Genomic DNA, 17,796 nt, shown 5'->3' on the forward strand with positions numbered 1-17,796 from the left:
ACCCAGAGGAAACTATTTTTATAATAACAATTTTGGCAGATTTTTAAAAAGACAGCTCTATCTGAAGACACCTTAAAATGGCTCATAAGCTCATCACCCAAGTAACTACCATTATTATTTTAAATGGATATAAAAATATCCCCCTGGCCATAAAATAATACAGAAACTAAAGGATAGAGATAGAGATAAACATAGAACCTTGATACTTCTAGGAAACATGCACATAGAGGAAAATAAGGAGATATCTAAGAAGCAAAAGCAAGAACATTTTCAAGGGAAAGGAAAATATTAAAGCTAAGATATAAAAAAAGGCAGGTGTAAAAGTATTATCACATATCTGGAAGCTCACATGAAAGAAAAAAATGTTTTAAAAGAGGGGTAAGAAATCATGGTTAAGTCTACCCTAGAATTGAAAAAAAGAAAAAGATAATGTAAGCCTACAGAATGAAGTTTTCATCATAAAACAAATAAGATAGGTAAGAAGAAAAAAAAATCTGTAAGAAGATCAGAAACAAAGAGACAGAAAACAAAAAAAAAAAAAAAAAAAAGCAAAAGCAGCAAATTATCTATAAAGCCACAGAAATTAACTCTGATACAAATGACAGTGGAGCAATACTGTCAAAATCTAAAGGAAGGAATGTTTGAACCCAAAAGTTTAACGTCCGGTTAAACTTCATTTAAATACAAAAACAAGATAAAGTATGTCCTCAGACACACCAGACCCACTTTAAAAAATGGTTTTTGTGATAAAAAATTCAAAAGAATCTAGAAGGAATTAGTACATAGTCTCTACCACAGTAATGCAGTTATTCATATGAAATAAATTTAAGAGACATGCACCAATAAACAAAGCAGAAAATATAGATCTTTGAAGGATATATGCATACCAACTAAGCATTTCTTGTACCAAAACAGACAGTGGGAAGCCACTAGGTAAAATAAGGATAAACATTTCTAGCACCTTCCTGAAAAACATTTGAAAACATGAAATCTAATAAGGCAAATCCTTAAAAAGAAGACAAAGTTTAAAATAAAATACTATAACAGTAGGAAACAACACATAAAGACAGATGTGACTTTTCAGTTTTGCTTCCAAAGAGCATTTCAAGTTAAATAGCTCTTGGCTAACAAAGAATTCTAAGAAAGAGCTGGATTGAAAGTGGTGTCAGATGTTATCACAAAATAAATTCCTAAATTATTATATTTCCCAAGATAATGAGGGGCAGGAAGAATATCTTTCCTTTTATCACCTGGGAATACATATCTTAGTGACATTTACAAAAAGGGTTAGGTACCATATTGAAGAGAGGAATATTATATCGACAGTAGCAACAGGAACTAGCGAAGGAGGTCAATTATAACTGAGAGGCCACGACTTTTTCCCATTGGCACTTTCTTTTTTTTGTACCATAACTCTTGATTATTCAAATTGGCCTAATTGTGCTCTCAACTTTGAATGTCAGTGTACTAAAAATGAACAAGTACTTGAAAATGGGAGATGTTTTATGAAAAGAACAAAACTTAAAGGCTCAGAATGAAAATATAGCTGGTCTGGTAACAACACAGATGACAGAAAAAATCCACAATATTATATAAATATTCTTCTAACATCTCAGTGCTTAGTTCTGTGGACACATTGTTTTGTTTTCTTCTTCCCTTCTTTTCTGAGCTTTCCCCTCTGCCACCATCCTGGGCCAGGGGAGCAGATTTTGTCCCACATAATAACCACCTTTACTCTGTCTGTCAAGAGTCCCACACATGTGCCCCCAACAACTCCAAGACAATACTGTTTATTAATATTCAGATCATTTAAGTCACTTCCCACTAATATTATTTGAGCATTGCTATGCCAGACAATTTAACTGTTGCTAGAGATAGGAAAATCAATAAATACGGCCACTTGCCCAACAATGGGCAAATATTTATTCAAATAATTATCAAGACGTTTAAAATTTATCAGACAATTCTACAATATTCTGCTTCATTTCAGTTCTATGAAAGTGCTGTGTGTGTGTGTGTGTGTGTGTGTGTGTGTGTGTGTGTGCAGGTATATGACCCACCACTTATGGCTACATGTCACTATGTCTCCCTGACACTCATTTCATTTTCTCTAAAACAGAGTAGTCATGATTCCCACGAATTGTTGGGAGAGCACATGAGATGATTAATATGTACATTGCCTAGGTCTTCAGAAATACTAATTTTAACTATTAGTACATAGAGTTATTTAAAGGAATAAAATGTTCTGGAATCATACCATTTTTAGAGTTTATGGGTTCCCACAGCTTCTTCATGGTGTTTACATAAACCAGTTACTCTAAGCAATGCATCACGGACAATTCTAAAAACATAACTCAAGATTCTTTATCCCAAGGTCTTGTCATTTACGTTTTCATTGAGTTCTTTCCTGTAAACCTCACCTCCTTACCTCTTCCTTCTCTAGGTGCTTGTATATTCTAAAGGGGGTTACCTGCAACTTTGGCTACGTAGATAACTTGCCCGAGTTTTCAGAACTATTTCTGGCAGAAGCAGGACAAGAATTCAGATCCTGACCCCTAATTATCTGCTCTTTCATGGAAAATATGTGCTCTCAGGAGCTACCTACCTACCTAAATATACATTATATACTACATATTAGTTCATCATGCCCAATGGAAACTACCATATTAACGAGAATTGTGTTGCAGTGTGAATAGAATTTATATTAAGATTTCTAAAAACATACAGAGTTTTGTTTTCTAATTATTGTGACAAAGACGAGGACCTCAAACATCATTGACTATTAGTGACTTTGACTTAATACATGAGGATCATGAAGGAAATTATTTTTGTTTTTTTTGCCAGGATGACTATTTCACTATCACCATCAACACAGGTAAAACTATCACACCTTCCCTCAGGTGTGACCATTCTTAGATAATATTTTTAAAATGCTATATATTCCTGTAAGGTACGCATTCTAAGAAACAAAAGTACTATACTGACAGAGAAGAGGCCTGACCTTTGAGAGTCAGGCCCCAAAAAAAGAGCGAGATGCTGAAGCAGCATGGACGCCAACAATGGCGGAGCCAACCTGAAACCCTCCGTCACCTTCAACACACACACAGGAAACGGCTCTTTCCTCCTAAACAAAGCTCAGCCCTCCGCCCCCTCTCTCCCTCATCCTCAGAGCTGTACAAGTGCTCAACAGGCCCTGCTTAGAGTACCGACAGGTCTCAGCAGACTCAGTCTCTCCCCCTCTAGGTCATCTGTCACCATTCCGTCACTGTCAACACGACATGCAAACCCCAAATCAACTCACTCTGCTTCCCAGGGGCCCACTCTTTTACTTTCCAGCCACTCAGTGTTTCTTATTGCTCCTTAAACAGATGATAGATTCTTTTACTGGTTTGCTTCCACTGACTGAAACAATTTTGCTTCTTTTCATATCATGATGAGCCATTCACTGCCTGTGACCTTCCCCAAACGAAAAAAACATCATCCCCTTTTCTGCTCCTTTAACGCCCATCCACGGCACCTGTCTCCTCCACCAGACTAAGTTCTTTAAGGGCTGTTGTTCAACTCTGTGTCGTCCTCTACAGTCCAAACCCTAGCACAGCACCCAACATGTACACACTCATAGAATGCTGGTTAAATGAATGATTAAATCAAATAATGTGCTGTATTTTGTGTACTACAGAATAAAGTTTTCCTATGATGTGGACTAAGCATCGGAGTGTTAAACGTCTTTTTCTGGATGAGTTACTGTATTTTCACCCTGCTTCAAAATGTGATATGGCTGTGGAACTACAACATAACAACCCGGAAATAATGGGAAAATGAAAAAAGGAAGACAGTTGCCCCACCTTGAGTTCGGCTTAAGCATAGATGATTATCTAGATTTCTTGATCTAATGAGCATTTGAAAGGAAATCAATATATAAATTTTAAATCCAAGAACAAAGAGATGGTTGTCAGATGGGGCGGGCAATGGATACAAAGGTAAAGAGAAAAAGAAGTACAATTGGTAGTCACCAAATAGTCACAGGCTGTGAATTATAGAACTGGGAATATAGTCAATAATATTGTAATAACTGTGTATGGTACCGGGTGGGTACTAGACTTCTCAGGGGGATCACTTTGCAAATTATATAAATGTCTAACTACTATGCTACATACTTGAAAGTAATATAAAATAATATTGAATGTCAACTCAACTTGACAAAAGTTTAAAAAAATAACTTTTAAAAATTTATAATTGTTGCACGTTTGGAGGAGAAATTAGCATCTAAAAAGTAAAAAGCGTTACCTAACAGAAACCAAACTACAAAAAATCACAAATACAAGACCAGTAAAGCATGGCTTTCATCCTTGATTGCTACTTAATAAATGCTGCCTCAGATCTTACTCATCATCTAATTTAGCTTTAGTCTCCATTGGTTTATTCCTTTATTCAATAAACATGCATAGAAAGATAGAGTAGCAAGTCGGTTCAAGCTCTAATGACAGCCTGAGGCTTGTATCCTACCTCCCACCCCCTCACTTACAGTGAGAATCAGCGTGCCATAAATCCAAACTACAAAGTACTTCTCAGAGAGAGCGGGTCAGGAGCAGGAGGCAGAGAGGGAGCTAGTCACTTGACCTGAGATTATAGAGTAAGGATGTGAGTAACGAGAAAAACAAATACCAAAAAGCCCATGAAGCTAACATGAGGCAATACTAAAAACAACTAAGCCGTAAATACTTGTTAAATGTATGAATTAATTAAGTCTGAACTTAAAGCTTCCACAAACATCACCCAGGGGGTGAAAAACAGCCAAAGTCATGAGAGTGGCAACAGGGAGAGTAGGGTTTTCACTACCAAACGCAAGAACTGACATTCCAGCTACTGTACGGCCCAAAGAACAGAGAAGATCCCGGATGAAAAGTATTTGGGAGGACTCCAACAGGAACTCAGGAAACACAAATCAACATACTCCAGACCCTAGCCTCTTCCGAGATAAATCTGTTCATTCCAACTTACACATTCATTCAACATTGTAAAATAATCTACTATGTGCCACATCACCATATACACAGGAATACAAATATTCACAACAGACATAATTTTTGCCCCTATGAAATTTATAGCAGAGTAACAGAAAAACATAAATTGAAAAGTTAACCAAAACAAATACAAAATTGCATTCTATTGTTACTAATTGCACATGATCATATTTAGTGAGGGTACAATCAGCAACTTAATGGAGCAAAACACAGAAAGGGTACAGAGGTAAGTAGAGAAAACATTTCATTTATTTAACAAAAGCAGTTAAATGCCTACTATCTATATATCAGGTACAACAATGGATCTGGTGGAGAGAGAAAAATGTCATTCACCCATTGATGGGTGAATGACAGAGATGTGGTTATATACACAATGGAACACTATTCAGCCAAAAGAAAAGAAAATATTACCATTTGTGACAACATGGATGGACCTCGAGGGCATTATGCTAAGTGGAATAAGCCAGACAGAGAAGGACAAATACCTCATGATCGCACTTACATATGGAATCTAAAACAAAAACAAACAAAGAATTGGAATGCATGTATACAGAACAGAGTGGTGATTGCCAGAGGCCAGGGTCGAGGTTGAGTGAAATGGGTAAAGGGGGGGAAAAGGTAAGAACTTCCAGTTACAAAATAAATTTCGTGGAGACGTAATTTACAGCATGGTACCTACAGGTAATAACATTGTATTGAATATTTGAAAATTGCTAAATGAGTTGATCTTAAAAGTTCTCAATGTAAGAAAAAAATTAGTAACTTATATGGTGATAGATGTTAACTAGACATTGTGGTGATAATTTCTCAGTATATACTAATATTGTATCATTAAGTAATATAACTGAAGTTAATATAATGTTATATGCCAATTATATCTCAAGTTTTTCTTAATTACAATCAGAAAAAATAAAGACATAGTACCCAGTCCTTCAAAAAGCATATGGACTAATAGGAAAAGAGGCATGTAATCAAACAGATATCAACACACACATACACACATACATTATGATGGAGAGAGAATCCTATTACATATCTCTATTATATGGACATAGAAAAAGGCAACGAGAACACAGAGCAGGAAATGATTCTTTCTTTAAGATGGCATTATTTTGAATAGTTTAAATTCATCGTGAGAGGAGCCTGACACTAGCTCACACCCTGCCCGAACTTCTGGCTGCCTGCCTCTCTTCTCACCTTTGTTCCTCAGGAAAGTCTTCCCACTGATCCAGTTCTGACGTAGGTATATGATCACACCTTGGCCCAGATAATCCTCCATTTCAGACCAAACCCTGATCCTTGACCACACCAAGAATTAACCCAATTTAACCTCCACCCAAGTGGCCATCCCTTTCATAGAGGTCTCACCAATGCCCACACCGCCCTCCTGCCCTCTCCTGCCACAGTCAGCTGCCGAAAACGCACGGGGAGCCTGTGCATGAAACAAATACCTGTGGAGTACTTAACAAGAAACTGAGCTTGAAAAATGGGACAAAGATGGGCAAAATAACACTATCCTCAAGAATTTCACATTGCGTGAAATAAACACTCAAAAATGGTTCATTTCAGTAGATCTCTAAAAGCACATAACATTTATAAGACACGGGGACAGAAAGAGACATGTAAAAAATTAGAAGAGATGAGAGCATAGGGGGACTGTCATGGTGGGGTGACCCTGAGTCCCGTTTGCCTGCAGCACTGCTGGTTTACAATTATTGTCTTGACATCGCTTTTTCATAGTGTCTCCTTTCACTTCTAAAACGTGGACTGGGCTCAGATGAAAAGCGACATTCATAAAGTGGCTATGCCTACGTTATGCCATAAAGAAAAACGGGGTGAAATCAAGTGAAGTCAGAGAAAGGTATTCCAAACAGAGGTTGAAAAGTAGGAAGCGAGTAATTGTAAGAAAACAATGTGACTGAATGTGCCGTCCAGAGACTGACGGTAATGGGATGCCAGCAGGTGAAAAGAAGGGCACCAAATGGAACTTGTGCTTGAGCCTTCAAGTAAAGGGGAGCCCTTGAAGAGTTTCAAGTAGACAAATGATGAAGTGAGGCGTGACCCTATGTGCACTTTGAAAAAGCAGACTATTGCTGGACAAACGAGTGAGGATTGAAGTGGTGATTTTGAAGCAACACGACCTGGAATAAACATAGGTCTGGAAATCAGACCAATCCAGGTATAAGTCACAGGCTGATTTAATTCCTGACTTTGCCACTTACTAGCTTTGCTGCAAGCACAGACTCCTATGACCTCCAGGAAGCCACTTGACTCACCGTGCCTCAGTTTCCTTACCTACATCATAAAACAATACTCCTTACTTCAGCGTTCTAATTTAGGTTAAATATGTTAGTTCAGATGGTTTCCTTAGAACAGCACCTGGAACATGGTAAGTACTTCCGTTCACATGTTTTCTTCAAGATTTACTCACAACAGAATCAATATTATAACTATTTGAAAAATTTTATAACTATTGTAAGTTGAAAGATTGATGATATAATTTATAGAGGATTAAAGACATAGCTTAGGAGCAAAAGGAAAAGAAAAAGTGGTTACTATTCCAGCACCCAACAGGTCTGTTCTACCTACAAGAAAAGGAGGGGGTGGCAAAGATACGCTTTTCGATGTCAGAAGCTTTTCTCCATTTTATTGGCATAATCCACTCAAAGCAAAAAGTCTCGAAGAATGACCAGAACACACCTTCACTGGAATAATGTCTCCAAAGTGACAAAAAGCAGAATTATCATATCTCAGGCCTGTGAGCAACAGCAACAAGTACATGAGAGAATGTACTGAGCACGTACATATCACGGCTAACACATTATGGCTTCTCCAAATTTGTTTTAAATTTTGCAATTGCTTTAACCCTGGGTTATTTCCTCCGGGTTACATCCTGTCTGTCAGTGCAATTAAATTACAAAAACATACATCTTTATATTTAAAGTAGTTGCCAGAGAAATTGTAAGTGAAACACAGATGTACGTGTCCACTGGACACTGTTACCGCCCCACACCCCTAGGGCCAGCCCTGCCTTCAGCTACAGATCTTGCACCCACTGCAGGCTCCTTTCTCAAGCTCCCAGGGCGTCTTACTCTGAAGGCACAGACAGTAAAGAAGGCACACTTCCAGAAGCAACCTTGACAGATAGGGGCATGTCCCATCTCCACATTCTTTGGAGGACACTTCTGAGTGAGGTCTATTCAACATGGTTTCCCAAAGGGTCCACAGAGAGGTGGAGCCCAGTTTCCTGGACTAATAAGCAGGTCAAGATTCCCTTTTCACTGGCTTTCTCTCTCCCCACTGCTGCTCTCCAGCATTCTGGGATCGCCTCCCAAATACGCTATCTGTACCCACTTCAAACTCTAACGATTTGTTTTGGGGAGAGCCCAATGTATGACAAGGATCTCATGATATTAAAATTTTCACCTTATCATGCTTGCAATAAATTCAAAGCATTCTTGGTAAGTTAAGTGGATAATCACATTCGTTGGTCTATAAGTCAATAATTCTAATCTGTTTTCAATTTCAAGAGTTCCTTCTGTTATCACCGAAATCATGCTGCTAATATGGAGATAATTATACGTATCTTACCATTTCACTCATCAGACCTAACTCTCCTCATCATCAGAAAGAGAAGAATTTTTTTTTTTTTTTGTAACATCTATTCAAATGTTCTACCATAGCAAGGGGTTAATGACACGGAAATATTTTCGAATTTCAAAGGAAATGAGTCTCAACAACAACAACAAAAATTATTTATTTAATGTTGGAAATATGACCCCCCTCATGTTTGCATGGGATCAACACACCATATTTTTACTCAAGATTTATTCAGCAAAATAGATATATCTTGAAAAATGCTGTTCACTTACTTTCCCTGTCAGGCTGACTGCTGACATTCTAGTGAATTGTTTATAAAATGGATGCTATGTCTTCCAGCTAGCAGGTCTCTGTGGGTTGCTGTTTATTCGTTTTGTTTGTTGCGACTTAAAATGCAACATCTATTTTGCCCCAGTGCTGTTGCTGATTTTTTTTCTTAGTGAACTAGAAGATAAACAGAATGTTCTTATTTACAAGTTAACTACTGAGATGTCCTTCAGACTCACTTTGAATTTCCATTAAGCAACCCCTCCACACCTCAAATCTTATACACATAAAAGAGTCTCATGTACAAGTTGAGAAGTTTTTTTAGCTCTTTGCATTGGAGCTGTAAAATACAGAAATTTATTTCCAGGGTCAGGGAAGTTATGTCATTGAAATCTCTTTAAGCTGTTGGCTCTAAAATGAGAACAAGACTAATGGTATATTCAAAGCAATTATTTTTAGAAAGAAGCGGATTTTTGTCATTCATCTCCCCATCATTCCATCTAACCATTCATCAAACTTGTATTAAATACCTAGTATGCCAGGTGCTGAGCTGGGTACCAGAAATAGCAGAAATGACTCTCTCAGCCCCTGACTTGAATGAGTTCAATCTAGGTAAGTAAACAAACACACAAAAGATGATTGAATGCTAATATGACAGGTGTTATAACAGAGGTGTTTTCGAGAAGCGGAGGGAACATGGGAGCTTAGAAAAGAATCTCATTCTTTCAGGAAAATTCTACGGGGAGGTTTTCCCTGAGATGAGTCTTGAAGGCTAAGTTAGGCAGATAAGAAGAGGAGGTGGGCATTTCAGGCAGGAGCAAAGACAGCAATCACTCACACAAAATTCTTCGTCTTTTGTGCTGTTTTGTTCAGGTTTGGGAGGAGAATACCAATGCTCTGTCCTTCCGGAGTCGGAAGAGTAGGAAAGCCGCCATGCTGGCAGAAGCAAAGTCTGTGCCTCCAGGACTTTGGCTCTTACACCTGAGGTAATGGGAGTCTTTCGGTAGGTTTCAGCACGTTAGCCATATTTGTGTTTTAGGACCTGTGTTGGAAAGGGGTCACCTGAAGCTGCTGTGGATAACGGATGATGGGAATGGCATTTGAGGCTGATCTGGCGCTTGAGATTCTGGCCCTCCCACGAGCTGAATGTCCCTGTGTGGCAGGGCCCCCTGACCACTGTCAGAAGTAAGGCTGGCATAGCGACTGGCTCTCTGTACCAATTTTCAGAATAAACAAATAAATAAAGAGAAGCACAATGAGGAATGAAAAAATGGTAATAAAGACTTGAAAAGAGGAGGTCAGAATGGAATGGAATAAGACATTCATGAAATACTTTCAATACAAAAATCAGAATGATTTGGGGACAAATTGAATTTGAAGAAAGAACATTATGATAGTTTTGAAATTTAAAGAAAGTTAAAAGGAAAAAAAGAATTCAAATTTATAACCACTGTAAGTCATTTACTTTCTTCTGCTCGTTAGAAGCTTATCTTTAAAAAAACAGTCACTGATCTTTTTAATTTCTAAAAGTACAGACTTCTAGTATAATTGGATGTTTTTATTCAGGAAAACACTTTTTCTGACTATTTTGGGACCTAATTTTTGCTGTAAAGGCCCTGTACCAACAAGACAATCTTGGCATTCTAACTGTATGCAGTTCCCAGTGGTATCTTAAAATCAATCCATTTTAAAAGTCATTGTCCTAATGATACAAAAGCACAGTAACTTTGTAATAACAGTAAATGGTCACAACCCACATGAGTGAATGGATGCCATGTGGCAGCCACCTGGACCAGGCAATGGCCTGAATGACACACTGCATAGCCCCTCTGTCTTACAACCAACCAAGCCGTAGGTGGGGAGAGGGAGAGGCCCCCACACCACCCATCTCGGTCCGCTCAAGTGCAGGAGAGAATGGCTTAACTCACATGTGTGACCAGAAACAGCGAGACTCCCTTTCGCCTGAATCCAGCGCGCGCGTGCGCACACACACACACACACACACACACACACACACACACATATAAATTTTTGACCCAGGAAGGTCTCACATCTTTTCAAGGTGAGTAATCACCAAAAAGGATCCAGCCCGGATCTAGGGCAAGAACTGTAAGAACACAGAAGGAAAGGAACAGGAATACAAAGGCCAATGAAGAAAGTTTGCTAGGAAGCAGCAGAAAATTGAGACAAAAGATTTTCCGAATCACTCCAAAAAAAAGCAAAAAACAAACAAACAAAACAAAAAAAAAAACTGTAACTACCTTTGTTGAAAAAGAGCTCAATGCACACAGGACACAGCAAAGAATGATAATAAGAAATATAGATGAAATATGAGCTGGAGGAAAGTGTGAGCCTGGAGCCTAAGGCGAAACTTGAGCAAATACAGATGTTTCACACCCTCATCTGGGCACACAAGGGCCCTGCTCACAGAACAGTTTCCACAAAATGGCTTCCACGCCCGTATTTTACTTGCTGTAAAATATATGGGAAACAAAAACAGAGTTCTCATTTTGTCATCATGCCACGTAAGGTTTGAGCCAGCAATTTACACTAACCTGTATTTTTCCTGGCTGCAAAACTGCTGATGAGAACTTTTCTACTTTGTCTAGACGGCTTAGATGATAGCAAGATCAGCATTGGGTTATTTTAAACTTGACTCCAATTTGGGACACGGGAATCCAGGAGAGTGACCCTAAGTTCCCAACGCCCATTCCCACCAATGGTGTTATGTCTGCATTTTGTAAAAGTAGTGTAGTGTGTGCTCTGAGAGCAAGTGGGACGATGAAACAAGCTAAAGAAATGACTCACAGTGTGACGTTCCTTTCACTTCCTGCTTTTCTCTTGCTTGGTGGATACAGTGCTCACTCTGAGAGGATGGACCCCCAAGTTGTTTTAGACACCAAAAGAAAAGAACAAAATCTTGCAACTGTGTGATCTAGAAAGAGAAAGACAGAAGCATTCATCCATCTACGTTCCCAGCTGCCTCCCAGCCCTCCTGGCTCAGACAACACTGAATTTCATCTGCAATATTTTGGGATTTAAGTTTCTGGCATTCAGTATTTGAAAATCCTAAGGGAACTTGAAAGCGGACTGCAGCAATTTCCCTCTACTTTTTCTAGGGAGGAAGTGCTAACACTAAAACATGAATACTGAGAAGAACTCTTAAGTGGAAACACATTAACCTACATAGGTAAAGGAAGAGACTCCTAAGCAAAACACCAGTTTGCAACAACTTTGTGGAAATTACCTTCTCTCCACAGCAGTATCTCAATTATCTCCCCCAAATTCTAGAAAACATTTTCATGGAAAGGTGATTCTTCTATGGCTTTTTGATGGAACAGAGGTGGTTCTAACCTGAAATTCTTGTCACCACTCATCCCTATACAGCTCTGTTCAGCAAAAAATGGAAAAAGAGAATTATAAAATTAAGTGTTAGTATAGAAAATTGTTTCGATATTCAGTAATAGCAAAACAAGGTAACTCAAAATCAATGAATTGCACGAGACATAACCCATGCACATACTGAAACCGATAAAAACACGAGGCTATTTTTCTTTTACAATCTTTCTTATTTACAGTAAAATAGTAATCACAGCACATTTTCATGAGGATAAGAAATAAACAAAAATCTTTTCAGAGTATAACACAGATAGTTCACATAAGATCATTTATATATGCATGCTTTCATTATATTTTTGTACTGTATATTTCTAATATTTATCGAAATTTTAAAATAAAACAGTTCTATCTACAAAAGTATAGGCAACAGATAGACCCCTGGAGAGAAGTGGAATATTACACAGATTACTCAGTCATCAAACCCAAACATTATTTCATGAGTTGTGGTTTTAAAAGTAGGATAAGAAGCCATTAATTCATGTTCCTTCTGGGAGAAAAAAAAAATCTGATAACGACAGACAAGATATGTTAATTTTCCTGCCATGAGCATAAACCAGTGCAAAGATATATGTCCTATTTGATTTTTAAATGTAATTTAAATGTGCCTTTGCATCTGAAATTTCTGCTCAGAATGTATACAGCAAGGTTGAATGATAAAGCAGTAAAGAATAACTTATATTTTATGATCCAAGAAATAATGTCCCCCAAATGAAATTTTGCAACATTTTAGTACATGGAAATTTGGGGGCATAGTATTTTGTTAGAAAAAATAAAACAAAAACAAAAACTGAATTAAAGGTTTAAAATACTGCATTGGTCCAGCTGTTTTTATTTACTATTAGATTAAATGTCTGCCTAATACCATAGAGCATAGCAGATGAAAGATAAAAGTCAGATAAATTATTTATTCCTCTTTTCTAAGTGTGAGAATATTGGGGTTTCTATACCTAGTAACCATGTTTAAATAGTTCCATGTTTAAATATTTAACATACATAACAACATAACCTGTAATAATACGAAGTGAACCAAATTTATATTTCTCTTTCTAGTTTTTGAATATACCTTCCTCTTTTCCTTTGGAAAATTCATCTCAGGAAAAGCTATGAATACCTGTACGTAACCATTAAGTTCCTTTTTCCAGAGCATGATCATTTTTGGGGTCCTCTCTACTTAAGGAATAGAGGTGAACTGAACTTGGGAAATCAGAGAAATCATGGGTTATTGCAAAGAGCAGGAGCTTTGGAGTGAGACGCTAGATGTGTCCGCCCCTTACTTCACTGTGAGAGCTTCAGCAAGGTCCTTAGCCTCTCTGAACCCTAAACTGCTAGTACGTACCAGAGATCACGACATCATTCTTTAGGATCGCAGGAAAGATTCACGGAGGAAAAAAAGCACGTAGCCCCGAGCCTGGTACCCCATGGGTGACAGCTGTCTAGCCTGTATATGTAATATGTATGTTTATTTATAAATGTCTATGTGTACACAGATGGAATACACAATAAAAGGATTCTATCTTCCTTCCTCTCTTCCTCCCTCAGTTTCTTCTTTTCTGCAACAGGTGAAGCTCTCTGGTCCCTAAAGAGAAAGGTGTTGTACCAAAATATCTCCTTTTCCCCTTAAATTCTATAAGAGCTGTGGTTTTAAAAGCCATGGCCTCCCAAACTAGCTCTCTCTAGCTCCTAGGAAGGTAAACATATTTTTTTTCTTGCTAACATCTGGTCTTTCTCAATGACTCACTAAGTTCTGTTGTGGAAAACAAAGGAGAAAGTGAGCTTTGGCATTCTCTCTCTTCTCTCTCTCTCTCTCTCTCACACACACACACACACACACACACACACACACACACACACGCTTCTCTGCCATGGGAATGGGAGGAACACACTGCGGACGAACTGAAGAAACCTCCCACCTCCCACTGCGGCCTCTCCAACTTTAAACCCTTCACTGCACTGGGTGGGTGAGAGAACAAGGTTCCAGCGCCAGTTTCAAGCCATCTCCTTTCTAAGTCACGTCTCTGACATTTCTCTCAATTTGTTGTGTGAGGCGTAAAGGGAGTCTGTCTTCTTGGAGATGGTGCCAAACCTGAGATCCAAGAGTTGTGTTAGCATTAGTTGCTCCCCCCGAGAAGAAAAAGAAACTTTGAACTCTTTCATTCCACAATAAACCCATTTTCTTAACGCTACCCGCTTCCTAAACTTCGCTTTTTCCTTAGTGGGTATACAACAGTAGATCTGTGATGAGGGTAATGGCTTCCATTGTATAGCTATGCAAATGAATTCCAAGTGTGCTGTCAGATGATGAAAGGAAAAATGATGACAATTTTACACTACTTGTCCTGGAGTAAACACTGGTAAACTAATTACATGATATACCTCCACTGAATATCTATGAATGGAGGAAGAGTCTCTGATTACTGGTTTTGTCTTTATTTCTATTTGATAAATTACATTTAATTATAGTGTAATTAGATAACACCTTTAGCATTAAAAAAATAAACCATATAATAAGGTGTAATTTCTGAGAACGGCATAAATTCTAATGACTGCAAATAAAGAGACCACATGAGAACTCCGTGCATTCATCAGAACAGTTTGGTTTATGTAATTTTTAAAAGATTGCTCTGCATAATATGGAACTTTATTCAAAGTGTCAATTCTAGGATTTTTTTATGAAAAAGCAATTGAAGAAATCCGTCTTACATGCAAATGAATTTTATAATGGATAAAAACTACCCGCTAAATGAAGCTTTAGAAATTTAAAAAATTACCCACAAAATTCTCCTCTAATTGAAGCAAGTACTAATTAAATCAAGTGCTCAACTAGTTAATCACAATTAAACAATAAATTTCAAAGCCTCTCTCGGTTGACATTTAGCCAGGAATCGCTTATGTCTCTCTCATCAGTCCCCACACGACCCCCCTGCTTTCCTGCGTGTCACATCCAAGTCCTCAGGTGAGATACCTGGAAACCACCCAGAGCAAGGTCCACGTGTCCAAGTACATTTCAGTATGTCTTTCTGCTCAAAACGCAAGAAAATCACAGGGACTGCTATTCATAACTCACCTCTATATTCTGTAAAATGCTTACAAAGAGCAGATGTGGCTGTTGGCAGTGGTGACCCCAATCTTGCTACCAGATTAGAAACAAAGGGACAACAGGGAAAGACATCTCGGTTCCTTTACCCTGACTCCTGACCTATGCTTTCCCTCCCCCTTATCTATTTAGAAGTGAAGAAAACATTTACTCCATGCCACAGTAACCTCTGGGGACCAGTGACAACACTTTCAGAATGCATCGGAAATTATGTCTTCTCCAGAAAGTCTTGGCATGAAAATTCTAACACTGTTCTTTCTGATCACTTTCTAGTTATAACCCCCACCTTGCATGCTACCTCTGAGATGTATCCATACTATAGTTTCTCCCTACACTTCTATGGTGATCAGAGAGTCTCTCCTGAAAATAGTGAAAATCCAGTGGCACGGCCACCTGGAATTCTTGCCTCATTAACTGAAGGTGTGGATCATGGCCTCAATCTCCATTCCGACGTCCAGGCTCGTCTTAGATGGCTCCCAGCCAGTGTCCAAGGCTCAAGCCACACGGAAGCTTTGTGTTACCAACTTGTCTCCCAGACTGCCGTTGAACCTCACGTAACAACCCGTTGGGACATATGCTGGACACTGTCGCCTACGAAAGTTCCCCAGCTGTCTTCATTGTGTTGGATTCTTCTCCCTGGCATGGCCTCATAGGGATGGAAGAGGAAGACTTCACAGCTGACAGAGTTCCAACCTCAGACTTAATGGGACACGCTTTCATTTCGGCTAGGCCTTTCTGTACCCCAAAATGGGAACATTACCTTAGAACGTGTCAGCCTGTCATTTGTGTAAGTCGCATATTTACAATCCTTACACATCCCACCACAGAGATCACTTCTCACCGTGGTCACTACCAACGAGCATGTATCTAAGTCTAGATGACACCTTTATTATTATTACTTTACTTGACTTTACAGAGGTGTTTGACACAGTGTAGTACTCCTTATATACTCAGCACTTTACAAACAAACAAACACTACTTCAATTCTGTAACCACGTGACCACACTCTCTCCCGATTTCCTCCTCTGTTTTCAGCCACTTTTCTCAGGCTCTTTTCTCAGCTATTCCTCCTCAATTTGACTACTATCATGTTTCCCCCAAAATAAGACCAGACCTTATATTAATTTTGGCTCCAAAAGACGCATTAGGGCTTATGTTCAGGGGATGTCATCCTAAAAAAAATCATGCTAGGACTTATTTTCTGGTTAGGTCTTATTTCCGGGGGAACATGGTATTATTTGGCTTGTACAAGGCTCCAAACTAAACCTCATTTTCTTTTCACTCTATTTTCTCTGCGCAGATAATTTCACACAGTCCACATGCTTTCATTTTTATCTCTGCATCCATCATTCCCAAATGTTTTCTCCATAGCCCCAATAAGTCTTCTGAGCTGAGCTCCACAGAGATATCTGAAATTCATGATGTCCAGTCAAACTCATCATCCCCCCATTTCTCCTCCAAAAACCAGACTCCTCCATTCTTCTTTATTTCAATTTATAGCACGAGCCTTTACTTCACTGTGAAGCCAGATATCTGAGACGGCCTGTTTTATAAATGCATGTGAGTATATAATCCCATAAAATAGATTCCTTAATGCAGGTTACATTCAGAAAAATGCTTGAAAGCCAAATTTCAGATAAATCACTTAGAAAGGTGTCTGTCACACAGTAACTATTCTGAAATGTTAACAATTCTTATAACTATTGTCTTTACCTCATCGTTCTTCTTCACTGCCTTTCCATAGCCCACCCATCACCAAATGCGCTTGTTTTTATTTCCTAAATATATCTTTATCTCACAGACTTCCCTCCAACCCTTCTGCACTGGCCTATGCGAAACCACTGTGTCTCTCACCCACCCACAGTAACAGCCTCCTCCCTGTCCTGACATCCACGCTTGCCCCCCTCAGGTTTTGCCTCACCTTGTCTTCAGGCTGACCTTCTCATGAAGCCAATCTGATCCTGTCTACACCACTCCCTCCTCCAATACCATCCTCCAAAAACGTCTGTATTATCACGGGCTGCACAGCTTGGAGCCCTACGCGTATCGACCCACTCATATCGCTCTCCCACTACCAATACTTTTCAGCTACCCTTGTCCTTCTTTCGGTGTCCTTGAACTCACCAAATTCCTTTCCAGCTCTGGATCTCCTCACCTGCTGTTTCTCTGCCTGGAACACAACCGCACACTGCCTCCCATCCCCCACTTTTCACCTGGCTACCTTCTACTTCTTTTCTTTGTCTAAGTTTAGAGTTTATATTCTCCAGGAAGCTTTACCTGATACCTTTCAACCAGCAATTTCCAAACTATAAGTCATGACCCGTAGCATGTTAGGAATCAGTATAGTGAGCCTATAAGCAGATTTTTTTTTTATTATTGATAGAACGTTAAGCCATGGGATGAATTGGGATG

The 17,796-nt window shown here is 38.8% G+C and overlaps 1 protein-coding gene across 1 annotated transcript in view; it reads right to left on the reverse strand.

The window, feature by feature from the left end:
• RALYL (RALY RNA binding protein like) overlaps nucleotides 1–17,796 on the reverse strand; it is a 1,518,143-nt gene that overhangs the window by 1,365,409 nt on the left and 134,938 nt on the right. Inside the window, exons 4-5 of the mRNA XM_074318489.2 lie at nucleotides 12,139–12,280; nucleotides 11,700–11,826 (exon numbers count right to left, since the gene is read on the reverse strand). The gene's annotated coding sequence lies outside the window, so the exon portion shown is untranslated. The remainder of the gene's footprint in view (nucleotides 1–11,699; nucleotides 11,827–12,138; nucleotides 12,281–17,796) is intronic.

This window comes from Rhinolophus sinicus, chromosome 7 (genome assembly GCF_057876585.1).
Source record: "Rhinolophus sinicus isolate RSI-liver-muscle chromosome 7, RSI-T2T, whole genome shotgun sequence".
Lineage (NCBI taxonomy): Eukaryota > Metazoa > Chordata > Mammalia > Chiroptera > Rhinolophidae > Rhinolophus > Rhinolophus sinicus.